The following is a 13,779-nucleotide window of genomic DNA, read 5'->3' on the forward strand; positions in this document are numbered from 1 at the left end:
TCGTGCAGCTGGGTGGACTGCCAGCGCTTTCCAGTACAGCGTCAGGGTGTATAAATAGACTGTAAGACCCACAAGACACTTTCTACAGATGTAAAGCCTCGTTACGCATGAAATAGTTCATTATTTCCCATCCGGGTCCCCTGAGTCCAAACAGATAACAAACAACGTCCTGCTAATTATCGTCCCCCCCACCCCTCCCCCCCTTTACCCGCGCGCGCCACCTTGTGTCCGATAATAAGCCGACAAATGGCTATTTTTGCGCACTTCTTAAGTTTCGTGGGCTGCTGCATACCCAGGGGGAAAAAAACTGAAATGTGACACCTGTGTCATGATTAATTTCGCAGTAAACAGGCTCTGCGATGTCAGTGGTAATTAGGCATCACCCATTGCATAACACACCATGTGTCAGTGTGTGTGTCTGTGTAAGGCAGAGTGCAGGGATGAAGAGACAAAAAAGTAAAGCTATGTTCTCGAAAACGTTTGATCAAGATCAGATCTCGGGGAGTCGTCTTGTTAGAGTTTTTTTTTTTGCATGTGATCAAAATCTGCTGCAGATTCCTGCCAACGCACATAGACGAAAACTTCAACTTTGCAATGTAGCGTAACCCATCATATGGTTCACATTTGGAAGCAGTCGGACAAAATCTACAGGATAAGTCCACCTTTGAAGGATGCCTGGAAACGGCCAACATGACCCTAAAATGGAAAATTCTAACTAAAATGGCAGAGTTCCTTTGTCTTTTCAGGTAGGGCTTCTTGAGACTTTTTTTGTGGGTCTACTCATGATAGGCCTGCCTATCAAATTCCATGAGACTGGTTTCAGGGGCTGAATTTTTAAAACATTCATGGGGATGCTTTTGTAGGACCCCTGGAAAGTGACGCTAAAATGACCACTTCAAACCAAAATGACCGACTGCCTGTGTTTTCTTTCGGCTTTGGGTTCAGGGAATTTTTTTTATGGGTCTTCTCATGATAGAATAGACATGCCTAACAAGTTTCCTGTTGCTAAATTAAGCTGCCCTTTTTTTTTTTTTTTACTTCCTATGGGGCATTTAGGATTGTGCCCTATGAATTTTGTCTGGCAACAAGTGACCAGAAAATATATATATATATATATATGTATATATATCTACGTTGCTGTACCTGCTAGCTAGCTAGCTACCTAAAATGTTATGTCACTAATAAAGTTTTATACTAAATCGTGTAGACTATGTGTTGTTATTAACCAGGTTAATAATGGAAGAAAAATTTAAAGTCGTTTAAAAAAAAAAAAAAGTTGATCTGGTAGTGACTTAAAAACACTAAAAAGAGGGAACTTATTTAATGGGTTGACTCTTGTTTTAGAGGGCTTTTTCAAAATAAAAATTCTTTTTTTGGGGGGGAGGGGCTAATTAAAAGTGGGGTAGCTACAATTGTATCAAATTCTCTCTAGCGACAAGTGAACAGAAAAAATGTGTTATGTTATTATGTTGTATACTAAATCAGTGACGCCACAGGTGTCAAACTCAAGGCCCGGGGGCCAGATCTGGCCTGCCACACCATTTTCTGTGGCCCGCGAAAGCAAATTATTTGTATCCGCTTCAACCGGGTGCATGGACAGCATAGGAGGAAGAGAGAAAGGAAGAAGTGCATAAAGTCCTCATTCGCCGACATCAGTGGACAGGATTCAGTCATGTGACGCAAACTTGTCACCGGGAATAAAAAAAAGATTCCGCGCTCATTACGTCACATATCGTCATCGTCATAGGTAACATTTAAAGTAACCCTCCCACCCTGAGTATGAGGAATACGTAAAACTCAGCTCAGCGTTCAACACCATCATCCCTGAACTCCTTTCATCCAAGCTTCTCCAGCTCAGCGTCTCACCTGCCATCTGCCAGTGGATTTACAGCTTTCTGACGGGCAGGACACAGCAGGTCAGGCTGGGGGAGGCCACCTCATCCACACGCAGCATCAGCACTGGGGCGCCCCAAGGTTGTGTCCTCTCTCCGCTGCTCTTCTCTCTCTACACGAACGACTGCACCTCAGCGAACCCGACTGTCGAACTCCTGAAGTTTGCAGATGACACCACTGTCATCGGCCTCATCAAGGACAGTGACGAATCTGCATATCGACAGGAAGCGGAGCGGCTGGAGCTGCGGTGCGGCCGACACGACCTGGAGCTGCACACGCTCAAGACTGTAGAGATGATCGTGGACTTCAGGAGGCATCCTTCGCCACAGCTGCCCCCCACGTTGTCCAGCCGCCTTGTGTCAACCGTGGAGACCTTCAAGTTCCTGGGAATTACAATCTCTCAGGACCTGAAGTGGGCGACTAACATCAACTCCGTCCTCAAAAAGGCCCAGCAGAGGATGTACTTCCTGCGGCTTCTGAGAAAGCACAGCCTGCCACCGGAGCTGCTGAGACAGTTCTACACAGCGGTAGTCGAATCAGTCCTGTGTTCTTCCATCACAGTCTGGTTTGGTGCTGCTACAAAAAAGGACAAACTCCGACTGCAACGGACAATCAAAACTGCTCAAAGGTTTGTCGGTACCCCCCTACCCACCCTTGAGGACTTGCACGCTGCCAGAACTAAGACAAGGGCGTGCAAAATCCTCTCGGACCGTCCGCACCCCGGTCACCAGCTCTTCCAGCTCCTTCCCTCAGGTAGGCGCTACCGATCAATGCAAACTAGAACTAGTCGACATTCCAACAGCTTCTTCCCTCTTGCGATCAACTTCTTAAACACCTAACCTATAATTCCATTACAACAAGCTGGCAATTTTTTTGGACTTGAGTTGGTTGTCACATTTCTGTGGGGCCAATTATGTATTACCCGTGCACTCACTGTAGTTGTCTCGCCATGCTGTACTATTTGCATATACTGGCCACTCATGCCAGAGTAGCATCTGCTCCATTTGCACACTGATTGAGGAGTATCTGTAACATTTGCACAACCAACATTGTCCCAGATTATCGCACTACTCGTCACTTTAAACCGCATACACTCCTTGAAGTCTCGGCGCCCTTTGCACAATGGTCATTGCACCGGTCTATTGCAATATTAGTCATTCGAACTGCTCTAAGTGCTAGAGGACTCTGCATCTTTTTGCACAATTGTTTTTTGTCAATGTCTCTGTCTCCAAAGTGTTCTGTAAATTGACTGTCTGTCGTACTAGAGCGGCTCCAACTACCGGAGACAAATTCCTTGTGTGTTTTGGACATACTTGGCAAATAAAGATGATTCTGATTCTGATTCTGATTCCACGAGCCATATGACAAAGCAAGTAAACGTTGGCAAGACATTAAGAAATTGATTTGGTTTAAAATACTTTCTTAGGTTTACATGTAGATGTCATCTAAATTGTTTTTGTTTTGTTTTGTTACAAAAGCTTAACTGAAATACTATTGCACAAACCTGATTTGTACCATAATCTCCTGCATACAGCCTGGACATAACTTTTTTATGAGTTATCAATTGTTAAATATTGACATACAATATTCTTGTGCAATGTTTTGCAGTAAATATATGAAGCATAAGTAGAGATTTATTTACATTTATTGTTGTTGTTTTTAGGATATTGTTGTTGTTTTTAGGATATCGTTAAAATAAAATATAAATATCGATTTATTTTATTTTATTTTTGCCCATATTGCACACCCCTCCCGACGCCTCTGATTTAGACTGTGTTGTCGTCAAGTACGTTGCTATTGGAATTTAAATCGAACAGCTTTCCAAAATGTGGTTTAATCCGGTCCACTGAAAATGGAAAATAAATGTCTCCACCTTTAGCCAGATCTTCACCAAAACGTTAGTTGTGTGGATATTGCTTATCGTTATCGCTAATTAACCAACACGCCAAAACAATAGCTCCTAATTTTGGCGTGTAGCAGGCTGCCCTCTGGTGAAGCAGCATGTGGCTCATCTCCAAAGTTGACTTTTGCTCCATTCTGCTTCGCTGAAAACAACTGCATGAATGTGATCTGCAGTTGTCTTATTTTTAGCATAAGAGTGACAGCCGATCAAGACCTTGTATACTGCATTCCATGTGTGGCGGCTCTATGCAATTTCTCCCATTTCTTGTCTGAAAGATTCCCCAGTCTAGCTTCCTGGGATAGTTAGTAGTGACTGATATAGTTGTTTTTGTTTTTGTTTTGCACGGGTTCCATGCTTCGTCGATCTACAAATGCCCTCAAAGGCAAAGTCTCATTGTCTTGCATTTTCATAAAAGCTTTATATCGCCGGCTTAGACACATCTAATTTTCAACAGTGACCCGGGGCGCACCTGGCAAGCAGCGACACACACCACAAAAAAAGTTTGAAACTTAAAACCCGCCGACTTAACCACAAGTGCATTTATTAATCCGTCTAAAACAAACAATGGCGCCCGTATCAGTCGAACGAACGCAGATTGGGATTTGCTGCGCGCCGCAGCCAGATGGCCTCGCTCGCCTCGCTCGCTCGCTCGCTCGCGGTGGCAGCTGAGGACGTGAGCACTTCCAGAGCGGATTTCAGAGAATCTAGGCCAGCGAGAGCGGCCCGCCAGTGCTGTCATGTTGTTGCGCACACTTCCTGTTTGAGGAGTCCGCCGCAACTTGTGTCGTGGGTGTTGTGTGTAATATGGGCGCAGTGTCGCAAACAAGCTTGTGGGAGAAATCGATTCCAGCCTTCATTTTTTTTTTTCTATAATCACATTTGGTGAGACTAAACATAGAACGTTTAGCAGGAAACCGTACGAAAAGTGAGCGCCTGCTTTTTATTTCATGTTATTTATTTTTATTTTTTATTTTTTTTTGCATTTGAAGCTGACAGCAGAGCATCCCTGTTCCACCACACAACTTTAGTGTGACCACAAATCCGCCTAGCAACCCACACAAAAATAAACAAAATGAACTTTAAAAAAATAAATAAAATAGAATAGCCCTCACTACAGCAAGTTACACACCAAAAAGATCTAGTCTTAGATTTTGTTTTTGCAATCAGAGAAGAATGAGGCAGCAGATGGCAGTGATTGGCCTTTGTTGTGGAAAACTGTGGACATACTACAAAAAGGAATAGAATACATTCCATTAAATTACATTTCATTTAAACTAGAGAAGCACAAGACATTGGGACACAAGTGACCAAGAGAGGAAAAAAAATCTTATTAAAACAAAATTTGCGCTCAGTAGAGCAGGGATTCTCAAAGTGTGGTATACTTGTACCACTAGCGGCATGCGGGCTCCCTCTGGTGGTATGCGAAAGAATCACTGCTTCAAGACAATTCACTTGTATTTAACTTTTTGAATCATTTAAGTACGTTTTTTTTCCCCCCATATTTGAGCAGTGTTAATGTTCAAAACAGTGCAAAATGTTACAGTGGCTTACAATAATATTTAATCTACTTTATAGGAAAAAAAATGTTTACGTCATTGGATTTGTGTTTGTCGACCGCACGTTGTTTTGTGGTTAGTGGCATTATTTAAAAAAAAAACTAAGTAAACTAAAAAACACACATGAAAAAAAACACAATTACCGGTAAATAAATTAATACAATAGATTAGACAAAAATGTAGTACTTAGTAGAGTAGAGCCAAGGTTGGAATGTTAAAAAAAAAATTTGAAAAAAATGAAATGTGTGTTTGTTGACCAAAGCATTTATGCAATCAGCAGTGTGCGCTCTAACAAGAATGAGGCACCAGGTGGCGGAGATTGGCCTTTATTGGCCACACTACAAAAGGTAAATAAATAAATTACAATGAAATCAGATTAAAAACTAGAATAGGACACATCAGAGAACAGGCCCCTGCCAAGGTTTAAAAAACATATATTATTTCAAACCCATTTAAAAAAAACACTTATATTTAAATTAGCCAATAGCGTCATTCATTTGCAGTCTGGACATGGAGGAGTGAACATCTCCACCTCTTGAGGAAGTTCAAAAATGGCTAGATTTGTTGCTCTTTCACAAGAGAGTTGGAAAAGTCGCCGTTTCCCAGCGCCCTCGTGCCACCCTCTGTTGTCATGGCAACAAAAGTTGGCTTCTCCATTTGCGTGAGACAGAACCGCCTCGCCAAAACCGAACGATTTCGACCATACGAGTGGATGTTACGTCTCCTGTGGCCGAATAATGTCAGAGAGCTTTCATGAAGACAAAAAAAAAAATCCTTTCAAAATGTCAAAATCAGACACTTCGAGCTTCAAGCAACTTTGGATGGCTTGAAAGTCAAAGCGCCAACACAAATCGCAGACTGTCAAGTCAGGGAAATGTTAGCCTGACTCCAGCGCAGGTGAGAGGGAAAATTGCTCGCTTTGCAAACGCCGCGCAGACATTCCCATGCAACTTTCTTTTTTTTTTGTCTTCCCCCCCCCACATAGTGTGACTCATTATTCAGATGCCGAGCGTCCATCTGGAAAGCGACGAGGTTTGGCCGCCTTCCTGGCGTCGCCGTCACCGTTGAGGGAAAAGTGTGCGAAATTGCGAGGACTCGCGACGCTTCGGCAAAAAGGTGTCAATTTGTCTGGCTTTGATGACCATTTTCTTCGCCGCCGCCTTGCTTTTTTTTTTTTTTTTTTTTTCACCAACGAGGAAGGGTTAAAGAAAACTTTTAGCAGGTCAGGAACACTTAGGGGAGTTGTTTTTGTCTGAATGGTGAGAGCAGGCGAGAAAGACAGGCAGGATGTCAGATGCGACTGAAAATATGGACTCTTTTTATCCGTCTGTCACTTTAGTACAATACCTCCTAAGGCTTTGACGCTACAAAATGTAAACTTTCATCATTAAAGCAACAATAATTCGGACCTGTACCTTTAGCGTGTAAATTAGGTGCAATTAGGTACCAAAATACATTGATACCTTGACTTACATGTTTAATTTGTTCATTGACAAAGCTTGTGAGGCAATGCCTTTAAGGGGTGTGGCCTGGTGAGTGCCGTACAGAGCTGGAGGCGCGTTGCGTGAGTTGTGGCCTGCGGTGCTTTAAGGGTGAATCAGCCCTCTTTGGCCCCATCTTGTTGGCTACCTTTAATTAGATTTTTCCAAGAAACCACCACGCCTGATGAAAAACAACCAATCATTTGCCATTGATTGCTCCTTATCGTGAAGGCCTTAAAATTGTCAAAATCGCGGCTGTTTCTTCTTGGTGCTTTTGTTTTCTGCTGGAAAGGCCTGGCAAATACTTGTGCGGCGGGTCGTCGACCAAATGCCGAAAAAACACGCATGCCGCGCGCCATCCCACAACAGATTCATATAAATCACAAACTGGCAAAGTTGTCGATGGAAGTGCGCACTGAACGCCAGCAGTGTGTGTGTGTGTGTGTGAGTGAGTGAATGGCCCGGAGTGCCAGACAGCACCTTCTGTTTGGATCGATGGCCATCAGCATGCCCCCGCCCCCCGCCCCTTTACACCAGTTATGCTGTAACCAACAAGGCTGGAGGAGAAGGATGAAGCTGCTGTTGCAAAACAACTTTTTCTCTCTTTTACGCTACTCATTATCTTCGCGTTTGGATGCTGGTGGCATGTCGCAGGGGTTTGAGATTACAACTAAGTTAAAAAAATAATTAAAAATAAAAAACACTGGCAAGCAAATGGTAAAATATGGCCATTGTAGCGGAATAAGTAAAACAGTATATGCGTCTTAATTAGCGAGATAGAGCTACTACGAAAGAGTCGTTTCAATAAAAATAAACACAAGCACGTGATTTTACCGCGCGAGACGACATTTCGTTCGTTTTAATTGATAAAAGTGCAAGGGTGTGTCGTATTCCGTTGTATTTCTGACATCCATTCCTCCATGTAATACTACTCTGACAATAGAAACAACTCACTTGCCAGTTAAGGACTGAAAAAGAACAGTTTGCAAAGCGTGGAGTCACGTCGAAGAAGTCGCAGCAGCTTTTAAGTAAGACATATTTTGCAGTAAAACATTAAAGGCTTAGCTGAGAAAGATGCTAAATGTATTTATGTAAATACATTTTGCTCATCTTTAGACACCAAACTCATTGAGATCAAAGCAAATGGTAGAAGCAGTGCGCTCCATTTTGCCTTTGCCTTTTTTATTTTTTATTTTTTTGCCTTTTGCTCACTTCAAAATGAGATTGAAAATTAGCTCTTCACAATCAACCAAATTCTTAACGAACTATTAATTGACCAATTATTATTGTGCTAATTCCTAGTCTGGTAAAAAAAAAAAAAAAAATCTCTGACTTGAAATTTTTGGGTTAAAAAAAGTTTGTAAAAAAAAAACTATAATGCATATTTTACAGTAGTGTTTGATATTTCAGAAACTTAAAAAAGACAAAAATATTAGAAAAAAACATTTACGATCATTACATTTTTTTTTAACTCATCCAATTTCAAATTGTAGTAGCGCCAATTTTAAGATGTTGGGGGTTTCATATAAAATCGTGTTGGTCAACAGTTAATGAAGTGAATATGCAAAAATATTTTAGTTTTTTTTAAATCACAGTTTGATAAAAGAGGACAAAAACAATGAGAAACTAATATGAAAATTAAAAAAAAAGCATTTAAATACTTAATAAAACAAAACAAAAACAAAATCCTGAGACACCTTTTAATGTCCAAAGGACACTGTGAAACCTTTCTGGGGGAAAAACCAACAAACTATAGATTATAAAAAATGTTTGAGTCAAAATTTTTACATATATGTATATATAAAAAAAATTATAGACAGGTACAGTATATTATACTGTGTATAAATACACCAACTTAAGTTACTCATCAGCTGCTTAAAGACATTCTGACTATATTTATTAGCTCTGATAAAATAAAAGCAGCGCTTGTGTTTGTTTTTAAACACTAATCCACTGTATTTACAGTCTGATAAGTAATCTTGGAGGAAAATGTGGATAACCCGTGGCCCCCTGGAGTCATATTGATTTGCAAGGTTTCCTGGCAACAAGCAGACACTCCAGAGCTAGCTGCAACTTGCTGTTTTTACACTCTTGATATTGAAAGAGACAAAAACAACAACAAATAGCAAGCTCTCGTGCAGCTTTAGAGAGGTGCTGGTGTTGCAGATTGTGTGCTGCGTTATGCTAAACTAAACAAAAAGGCTTGTAGCTGAAGATTCAGCATGCAGATGTGATACTGTCATTGTAGCTAAATATGCATAATCTAGGTCAATTTTGATTCATTTCATTCCAGTTTGTTTTTCTGCATGTGTTTTGGTATGGTTCAAACTTTCCTGGCTGGTGGAATGGAAATTCTGGGGACTGGTTTGGCACTATGGATGACTTGTGGAAAACGGAAATTTACCAGATCAAACGTCCCATACAGATGATTTGATGTTGTTTTGTTCTCCAATTCAATAATGAAATACAACTTTCACTGCCAAAAAAAAAACAAGCAAAAACAATACTCGTTTGGTAAGCTTGGGAACTGCAACATTTGGGGCGCAAAACAACCAATGGAAGCACGATTTATAACGTCACGTATTGAATTAATCCATTGGCTGCCAAAACTGTAAAAACACAAAACACATATGCTCGCACTTTTGACTGTTCAACATTTCTTTTACACCAGTTTATCTATCCTCTAAGATATAGTAAGAAAATCATATTTCAATGCACCAACTGTGAACAGCAATGCCAGCATTGACAAAATAGTTTCTTTGTAATATCCTTACAGTCCGATGAAGGCCTCATTGAAAACCTTTGACTTTCCGGCAGCCACTTAACTCATTCGACGCCAGCCTTTCCAGTTAACATGGATATTTGACTTCTAAAGCCGTCAATGGCAGTGAATGTGTTAAGTTACAGTGGTGTGAAAAAGTGTTTGCCCCTTTCCTGATTTTTTACTTTTTTTTGCATGTTTGTCACACTTAAATGTTGCCCATCATCAAACAAATTTAAATATTAGTCAAGGACAACACAAGTAAACACAACAAGTAGTTTTTAAATGAAGGTTTTTATTAAGGGGGTGGGGGGGAATCCAAACCTACATGGCCCTGTGTGAAAACGTCATTGCCCCCTGAATCTAATAACTGGTTGGGCCAGCCTTAGCAGCAGCAACTGCAATCAAGAGTTTACGATAACAGGCAATGAGTCTCTTACAGCACGGTGGAGGAATTTGGGCCCACTCATCTTTGCAGAATTGTTGTAATTCAGCCACATTGGAGGGTTTTCCAGCATGAAGCGCCTTTTTAAAGTCATGCCACAGCATCTCAGTAGGATTCAGGTCAGGACTTTGACTAGGCCACTCCAAAGTCTTCATTTTGTTTTTTCTTCAGCCATTCAGAGGTAGACCTTCTGGTGTGTTTTGGATCATTGTCCTGCTGCAGAACCCAAGTTCGTTTCAGCTTGAGGTCACGAACGGATGGCCGGACATTCTCCTTCAGGATTTTCTGTTAAAGCACAGAATTTATGCTTCCATCAATCACAGCAAGTTGTCCAGGTCTTGAAGAAGCAAAGCAGCCCAAGAACATCACACTACCACCAACATATTTTATTTTTGGTATTATATTCTTTTTCTGAAATGCGGTGTTAATTTTACACCAGATGTGATGGGACACACACCTTCCAAAACTTGAACTTTTGTCTTGTCAGTATTTTCCCAAAGATCTTGGGGATCATAGGTTATTTTTGCTCAGCCGCGGTTTTCGTCTTGGAACTCTGTCATGCAGGCCATTTTTGCCGAGTTTCTTTCTTCTCATGGAATCATGAATAATGACCTTAACCGAGGCAAGTGAGGCCTGTGGTTCTTTGGATGTTGTTTCTTGTTGTGGGGTCTTTTTTGCGCCCCCTTGGATATGTCGTCACTGCGCTGTTGGGGTAATTCTGGTCAGCCGGCCACTCCTGGGAAGGTTTACTACTGTTCTATGTTTTCGCCATTTGTGGATAATGCCTCTCACTGTGGTTCGCTGGAGTCCTAAAGCTTTAGAAATGGCTTTATAACCCTGTCCACACTGATAGATCTCATTTTCTTTGTTTCTCATTTGTTCCTGAATTATTTTAGATCTTGCCATGATGTCTAGCTTTTGAGGATCTTTTGGTCTACTTCACTTTGTCAACCAGGTTCTATTTAAGTGATTTCTTGATTGAGAGCAGGCGTGGCACTATCAGGCCTGGGTGTGGCTAGTGAAATTGAACTCAGGTATGATAAACCACAGCTATGTTTGAACAAGGGAGCAGTCACTTTTTCACACTGAGCCATGTAGGTTTGGATTTTTTTCTTCCTTAATAATTAAAACCTTCATTTAAAAATTGCATTTCGTGTTTACTTGTATTTTCTTTCACTAATATTTAAATTTGTTTGATGATCGGAAAGATTCACGTGTGACAAACATTCAGAAAAAATAAGAAATCTGGAAGGGGCAAACACACCACTGTATTTCCGACTTGATATATTTACTTACTATTTATATATTAAGTATTTATATTTCATAAATATAATATTTATGTATTTAGTATAACACTTATGTAACGGACCTAATATTTTGAGCAGATAACATAATAACAGTATAGTTAGCAGGTCAATATTGGGTTTCTAAATTAGCCATTAACCTATGAATTATGCTGGTTTCATTGTAAAATATCAGACAGGATCCCTTGTGATCCAGGCTTGCCATGGCAACATGAGAAAACGTTCTCCTATTATAAGTCAAATCAAGACAAGTGATGTTAAACATGTGTTGTGGAGTCAAATTAGATGATATTGTTGCCTTAAAATCATGACTGATCCAGAAGTGTTTAAGCACTGTTAAGCATCTTTATCTTCATGCAGCACAGACAGTTTTAAGGGTGTAGATTTACATTGGCACATTCAATCTTCCCCTCGCATTGCCGGAAGACACGAACCTGTGTAGGAGGAACATTTACGGTAAAGTGGAACGCATATGTCCTCCGATGACACGACTTCAAGTGATGACGACGAAAGCCGTAAATCGCTCCCGATGGCCAACGTTTTTAATTTGTTCTGCTACCTAGGCTGCTTTTGATCAGTCAGGATCATATTTCATTACTGATACTGTCGGGGGAAAATAAAGTTGCAGTCGATGCTGTTCTACTCCAGCACACCGGGTGGCAGGAAAGCACATTATATAGCTGTGAATATTCTCATTCATCCAGGTCATTTCATTCTCAGGGCATTCAATCGATCCCAACTGGTCTGTTCTGATTGTCTTACAAGAGGATTGTAAGACAACCGGAACAGCCCGGTTGTTGAACTGATCGCAACTGGACTGTTCGAGTTGTCTTGCATTTGTCTTAGAAGACCACAACAGTGCAGTTGCGATCGATTTAATGCTGTGAGAATAAAGTGCATTACCAACGCTTTCAAACTGACAAATGTACGATGAAGAAGGTATATTGAAGTGTAGGTACTATCAGAGTGTGATAATAGAGCCATAACAGATAAGGGGGCGGGGGGCATTGAGTAAGGGAACGTCGTAACGCCAGGAGTTGTCCTACAACACGAACTGGAAGAACAAAGTAGATTTTTTTTTTCCTTTGGATGTAAGATCAAATCAACAGAGTTTTGTGTATCACATTTTTCACTACCTGTAAAAGCTGGCATTTTCTTGCCTTTTTTCCACCTCGCTGTTCTGTTTAAACGGCAAAAACCACTGAATGTGGGGACAAAGTCCACCCGTCCATCTATTTTTCTATTGTGCTTATCCTCATTGGGGTCACGGATGAGCTGCAGCCTAGCCAAGATGAAAAAATAAGTTTAATTTTAAAATATATATATATATATATATATATAATTTTCATTGACCTACTAACTTATTATTTATTATTTTTTTCATTTTACATTTACTGTATGTGGACATTTCTATCATAATTTCAGGCATCATTCCTCACCAAGCGCCATTTAACATTAAACCTTTTCTCTCAGGACGTAATGACAAAGGAGTCCACTTTGCTTTTTAAAAACAAAAAACAAAAAAAAAAGCCGCGCTAAGCAATAACCAGGAACTTATATCAGCGATTAAAGCCGCGTGCCATTTCCAAACCTATCCCAAAATTCATAGCCGTTCAAAGCACTCCGCCGCCTGCCGCTGCCGCTGCCCGAGCTAACCTTTTGATAAGGCCTGCAGACAGTGTAAATTAAAGGCATTAAATCACGATTTGCTGGCCGCGCCGAGACATCCCCTTCACACTCGGCTGCTCGGCCCGCGCCGGTCAGAGCAGACAGGTCATCCGGCCGTAGTGACGAATGGCTTTCATCAAGGGGCCTGCGGGTTCCCGTGCCAGGGAAGGTAATATTTATCTACCAGCGGCCAACGTTGGCGGGACGGGCGACGATAGAGTTCAGAGGCGCATGTCACAGATGAAAAGATGCTATTGAACGCTTCGCACCTCTCTGACCACAGAAAGTTAAATACAAGTCATTGCATGTCCGGCAACACGCTTGAATTACTATGTGTATTTGAACTGTTGATGTCAGTGGTTACGGCGCATTAGGGGCAAGGGTGGCACTGCCCCACCAGGTCCAGCAGCAGGTGTATTATTTTGGTCCACTTTTCTTTGTTTTTCTTATCAGTATTTGTCCTTGTTCCTTTCTTTTTGCTCTTTTTTTCCTTTTCCCCTTTTCCTTATCTTTTCTGTCATGCTTTTTTTCTTTCTTTCTATTTTCATTTCTTCTTTCCTTTTACCCTTTTCTCCTTACTTTTCCTTTTGTCTCATTTTCAATGTATACGTTTTTCCTGTTGTTTTCCCTTCTTTTTATCTTATTTCTTTAATTTTCTTTATTTGTTCATTGTTCTTTCATTTCCCTTTTTCATTTCCCCTATCTTGATTTTTCTGTTCACTTACTCTTTTGTCTTTCTTTTCATTTTCCCTGTTTTTCATTTCCTTT

Source organism: Phyllopteryx taeniolatus, chromosome 4 (genome assembly GCF_024500385.1).
Source record: "Phyllopteryx taeniolatus isolate TA_2022b chromosome 4, UOR_Ptae_1.2, whole genome shotgun sequence".
NCBI lineage: Eukaryota > Metazoa > Chordata > Actinopteri > Syngnathiformes > Syngnathidae > Phyllopteryx > Phyllopteryx taeniolatus.